The following is a 6,591-nucleotide window of genomic DNA, read 5'->3' as shown; positions in this document are numbered from 1 at the left end:
TACCCCTTAAGGTATGATAAAAAAGAAATTTTACCTCTATTGTTTTCCCCCAACAAACACACATCTTCACTCTAATAATGAGGAAAACATCAAAGAAATTCCAAAGGAGGTGCATTCTACAAAATAATTGACCATTATTCTTCACAACTGTTAAGATCATAAGAAACAAGGAAATTGCAGTCAACTAAGGTGCAACTATTGTGTAGAAGAAAGAAGAGTGATGAAAATTGAAGATGCTTGGAATCAATTAGTCCAATGGATTAACAGAACATATGAACAGCAGTCTTCATGACTCTGAGACCAGAACTAGATAGTGCCAAGCTACCACTACTAACTGCTCCTAAAGGGATATTTATTACATGGGCACAGTTATTTATGTCACCCACGTTAATGAGAATATTGAAGGTTGTTCTTGTTAGGTGCTACCAAGTCATTTCTAATTCATAATGACCCTATGTGCAATAGGCTACCAAGTCCTGTACCATTATCACAATCATTGTTATCTGTGAGACCAATGTTGTAGCTACTGTGTCAACCCATCTTTTTGATGATCTTTTTCACTGACCCTTTACCTTGCCAAGCATGATGTCCTTGGAAAATTCTAAGGAGCATTCTAACTGTACTACTTCCAAGACAGAGTTGTTTGTTCTTCTGGCACTGCATGGTACATTCAGTACCCTTCACTAATACCATAATTTAAAGGCATCACTTTTTTCTTTGGTTTTCTATTGTCTAGATTTATATTGCATATGAGGCAACTAAGAATATCATGACTCAGATCAGGCATATCTTAGTCCTCAAACTGACATCTTTGCTTTTTAACACTTTACAGTCATCTTTTGTAGTAGATTTGTCTAATGCAATATGCTATTTAATTTCTTGACTCCTGCTTCTGTGAGTGTTAATTGTAGAGCTAAGTAGAATTAAATCATTGACAACCTCAATCTTTTCTCTATTGCTGAAATGTTCCTTTGCAAGAATTTCTGTATACTTTAGGTTTAATCCATACTGGAATGGGCTCAGGTAGCATAGTAGTTATGAGTCGGGCTGCTAATCTCAAGGTCAGTAGTTCGAAACTACCAACTGTTCTATGGGAGAAAGATGAGGCTTTCTGCTCCCGTAAAGATTTACAGCCTTGGAAACCTTGTGCAGGGTTGTTATGAGTCAGAACCAGCTCCACAGCACATATGCAACCAACCAATCCATACTGGAGATTGTAGTTTTTACAGTAAGTGCTTCCAATTCTCCTTGCTTTTATCAACCAAAGTTGTGCCACCTGCATATCTCAGGTTGGTAATGACCCTTTCTCCAATCTTGATACTGGGTTCTTCCTCATATAGTCCAGTCTCAAATTATTTGCTCAGAACACATACTGAATAATTATGGTGAAAGGATACAACCTTAACACACACTTTCCTGATTTTAAACTATTCAGTATCCCCTTGTTCTGTTTAAATGATTGTCTCATGATCTGTGTACAGGTTCCAAATGAGCACAATTATTATAGGATTCCCATTCTTGTCAATGTTATTCTTCTCAATACAATATATGTTATGGTCCACATAGTAGAATGCCTTTTCATAGTCATTAAAAAAGGTAAACATCTTTCTGGTGTCCACTGCTTTCAGCCAAGATTCATCTGACACCAGCAACGATATCCCTCATTCCACATACTCTTTTAAATTAGCCTTGAATTTATGGCAGTTACCATTTTTGAATTATCTTCAGTAAAATTTTACTTTTGTGTGATATTAATGATACTGTTTGATAATCTCTACATTCCATTGGATCACTTTTTTTGTGTGTGAGAAATTGGTTGGCCAGGTTACTGTCTTCCAAATTTCTTATCATAAGTGAATGTTTCCAGTATTACATGTGCTTGTTGCAGCATCTCAGTTGGTGTATCATCAATTCTTGCAGCCTTTTCACTGAAGATTTCAGTGCAATGTAGACTCCTTTTATTACTATCAGCTTCTGACCATATGGTACCTCTTGAAATGGTTGAAATGTCTGCCAGCTTTTTTTTTTTTTTTAGTATAGTGACTTTGTGCATTACTTTCATCTTCCTTTGATGATTCCTGCATTTTTTCAATATTTTGCTCATGAAGTCATTTAATAGTATAGCTAGAGGCTTGAATTTTTCTTCAGTTCTTTCATTTTGAGAAATACTGAACATAGTTTTTTTCCTTTTGTTTTTCTAAATACACATCTTTGCACATTTACAGTACTTTTTCTTCTTGAGCAGTCTTTGAAATGTTCTGTTCAGTTCTTTGAGTTCATCATTTCTTCCTTTTGCTTTAGCTATTCCACATTCAGGAGCAAGTTTCTTCTCTTCTCATATCCATTTAAGTCTCTTCCCCCCACCCCCATCTTTTTAGTTACCTTTGCTTTCTTCATATATGATATCCTTGATGCTATCCCACAACTCATCTGATTTTCACTCATTAGAGTTCAATGTACAAATCTGAATGAATTTTGAGATGGTCTCTAAATTCAGTGGGCTATACTCAAGGTGGTATTTTAACACTCATGGGCTCCCCCCCCCCGCCGCCCATTTTTTTCATCTTTAAGTTGAACTTGGTTAAGAGCAGGGTAGGGATTGTCTTACTTCACTTTGATCCTTGGCGCTCAGCACAGTGTTCAATGCAATTGATTTAAACTGTAATTGTCTTCATTCATCATGATCCTCATAAAATCAGAAGTTAAAATTCTGACAAAAACAAAGACTTGTTATCAAACTTTGAATAAGAATGGGAAGTTTTCATCTCCGGAGAGTTCTAGGATGGTTTTAACTTTCATAAGCACAAGAAGGCTTTCTTAGAGTTTTTGTTGAATCAATGAAGAACTAATTCTATGCTAGAAGAATCTATTACACAAGAGCTATCTTTTTTTTTTTTATCTCTTTCTTTTAACTAAAGCTAACACTGTATTCAGATTTCACTATCATTTATATAAGGTTCTTTGTCAGTTCCAGTATTATATCCAGGATGCCACATTACATTTAGTTGTCATGATTATGATAGTTTCCTTCTGTAATGACAATTTCCTTGATTTTTTTTGGTGAAACTTTTTATTGTGGATTGACAGAACAGATCATCAGATTTACATCCAACAAATCACTCATTTTGCTTCATCTCAATTATTGAAATCCTCTCCATGTAACAAGAAGTCATCCCAATTCCTCCCAGGGGTTCCTATTTCTATTCACACCCCTTTGCAATCCTTCCGAATGAACTTTGTCACCAGGTAAATAAATGTTGCCTGTTTGATACTGAATGGTTGATCATTCCATGGTTAGCATACCTCACTAGTGTTGGAAATTGGGCTCTGAGGATGAGTTCCATTCCAGCCCTGATGGTTGGCCAACGACCATAATGTAGAATTCCCCTAATCTCTTTCTGGTCAGTAAGCCTTTTTGGTTTTGTTGTTGTTTATAATTTTGAATTTTGTTCCACATTTTCTCTCACTCTATCTGGGACCATCTAATGTCATCCCTTCAGAGTACTTAGTAATGGTAGTGGGGCACCATCTAGTTTTTGTGGTACCAGATGCATGGAGACTGATGTTCATAAGTTCCATTGATCTACTTGAGTTCAAGCACCTTCAATTTCCATCACTCTTCTTTCTTCCACATGTGGAGAGACCAATAGTTACACCTTAATTGATTGCACTTTCCTTGTTTTGTTTTGTTTTTGTTTTTATTTATGACCGTCAGAGTTTTGGGGAATACTAGAGTCAGGTGTTTTGTAGAATGTCCCTTGACTGGAATTTATTTGACGTTTTCCTCATGAATAAAGTGAAACTATGCATTTTGGGGGTTAAGACAACAGAGGTAAAGTTTATTTTTTATCAGAAACTAGAGGGATACAGTATACTTACTGATTTTAACATATCAGCATGACTTACGATTTTGACATAGAACACCAGGTTGAGGTAAAATTTATGACATTTCTTTACTGTAAAGTTACTTATTTTTCCTCCTTTCCATGCTGTACTCTGGAAGGAAGTTACAAGGTTCAGACCATACGTAAGCATCGGGGAGTTATTCTCCTATTTAAGGGCAGAGTAATTACACTGGTTACTTGAAATTCCTCTGTATAGGAAATGTGTCTGTTCTTAAATCTTTGTTCAGTTATTCATTCATTATATATGGATGGATTCATTGAAATTTTAGTTCACATTTTAGGTTATAATCTAATAATACTTGAGAGTCTTGTTCAATTTTGTTCTAGGATTGACTACTGGAATTATTTTAGTTGTTTTTCTATGTCAATGACCTACCTCTTCCATCTTTATATACTTCTCTGTCTTTTTTTTTTTTTTTTTTTTTTGAGAACTTGTCAATAGTATGGCACTACAGATTCTCCAGGTTCATCTTATATCTTTCTAGCTGAATCCTAGAATCAGTCATTTCTCCAAGGATCCCTGGTTCCTTTGATTGGAGAATGGTATCATGCTACCATTTCTGCAACAGCAGCATGATGATGTTGAGGAGATGTGTTAAAACACAATTTGTTCTTAGATGGGTTTTGGGAAGCTATGTGTTACATACTGTCTCATTGGGAAAGACTAGTGTCCAGCTCAAGAAGATTCTCACATAGCTCACTTGTAATGCACACAGCTCAATGAGATTCACTTACATATTGCAGAAGACCCTCTGGTTTCACATCTTTCCATTCTTAAAGCTAGTTGCTTGAAATTCTTCACTTTCAAAACTAAGCATTAGACAAACTTTGAGACAAACTATGATAGGAAGGCAATCTTTTAAACAGACTATTTGGCAAAACAATCCTCCAAATAATAGTAATTATACAGTTTGCCCGTTGCATGGTAAGTATAATAAAGGTGACTAAATAACTCTATAGCAATTATGATGCTGGTTTTAGTTTCTTTCTTTCTTTTTTAAATTTTGTAGCATTGTACAAATTTTGGCTGAAAGACAAAACTGATTATTTGGGCAATCTATGGCTCCATATGGTATTTATAGTGCAATGAAAATGGTTACTGGTGCACTTATCAAAAGTTATATAAATCTCATAAGGCATCAGTATATGCTTTGAGTAAATGTTACTGCAATTATTGTAACATGACCTTTTCATTATTATAAAGGTACATGTTGAGACATAAAACAGATGAAGGACAAAAGATGCCAAGATATTTACGGTTTTATTATTTTTAATTTTTAAAAAAAAAAAAAAGATTTTCCCCTGGCTGATTAGGTTTTCCTCCCAGCAATATTGTTAAGCAATATGATTATCCACAAATGAAGGTTAAGTGTGCTTCCCACTTTCTTGTGCTTGAAATAAAATTAGCCAGTTGACCTTTTCACAATTACATGAAATTACTGTATTTTCCTCTGTAGCCTAGATGTATGCAAGCAAAAGGAAAGCAAATACTGTTTAATCAGATGTTGAACCATTCCCCAGCGCTATTTATTTTCCATTGTTTCTTTCAGACTTTGCCATTTCTCATTAGTACAGTTGCAGAGACATTGTTACTGCTTTTTTGACCTCACATATGCTTTGTTTTCCAATAAGGGAAGCCAATGGTCCTTCAGTCTGGGATCTTTATCATACTGTCTGAATGAAGTATTTCCTAAAATAAACATGTAGACCGAGGAACAAACTCAAGGCCAATGATGTGCAGTGTCTCCTACATGTGGTAAAGCCAATGCCGTGAATGCTTTTCAGTCACTGGGGGTGAATGTAGGAGCAGTTGACTTTCAAGCAAGGCTATATGTGAACACAATGCCATCAGTGTTCCTGGCAACAAAAGAAAGTGATAATTTTCAAATAATTAGCACAAATGATGAAAACTATGTGAAAATGTATCAGGCAACTAGAAATAATACTATTACCCAAGCAGAGTTAGAATGTGCAAACAGTTCCAACTGCGTCCACGACGACATGGCGACCCCATGCATTGCAGAACAGAAGTGTTCTATTGGGTTTTCTAGGCTGTGGCCTTCTGAAAGTAGGTCGCCAGACCTCATCTCCAAGGCACCTCTGGGGGGACTCAAACTTGCACAGTTAACCTCTTGCACCACCCAGGGACTCCGGTAATGTTACAATAGAATTTCAGCTGATGGGCCTCTTTCAATTTTCAGGTGTGTGTGTTTATTTTCAGAAAGCTAATTCTATGTATTTGAAAGTAGAATGGAGAAATTAATATCTGGAAGATTTAAGAGTTGAAATAGTCTACCTATTTTGCACTTTCTCTACTTGGGGTAGAAAAAGTGCAATCCAGCCATTCTCTTTTATCTGAAATTAAATAAATAGGTATACAGATATAGACTTGTTAATTTTGTTAAGTGCCACCAAATCAGGTTTAACTCATAGCAATCCTGTAGCGGGTATCTGAGAAGTAGATGGTAGGTTTGAACCACTGACCTTGCAGTTAGCAATGCATTACTTATCCTACAGCACTACAGCAGGACTCCAAATATACACATGTTATTATGAAGTGTCGTCGAGTTGGTTCCAACCCATAGCGGCCCCGCATAGGGTTTCCAAGGAGTGACTGGTGAGCTTGAACCGCTGCCGACGTTGCAGTTCAAACGGCTTTGCAGTCTGGCACATTAAACCACAGTGC

This window comes from Chrysochloris asiatica, unplaced genomic scaffold (assembly GCF_000296735.1).
Source record: "Chrysochloris asiatica unplaced genomic scaffold, ChrAsi1.0 scaffold00134, whole genome shotgun sequence".
Classification (NCBI taxonomy): Eukaryota; Metazoa; Chordata; class Mammalia; order Afrosoricida; family Chrysochloridae; genus Chrysochloris; species Chrysochloris asiatica.
This window is presented reverse-complemented; position numbering follows the sequence as displayed.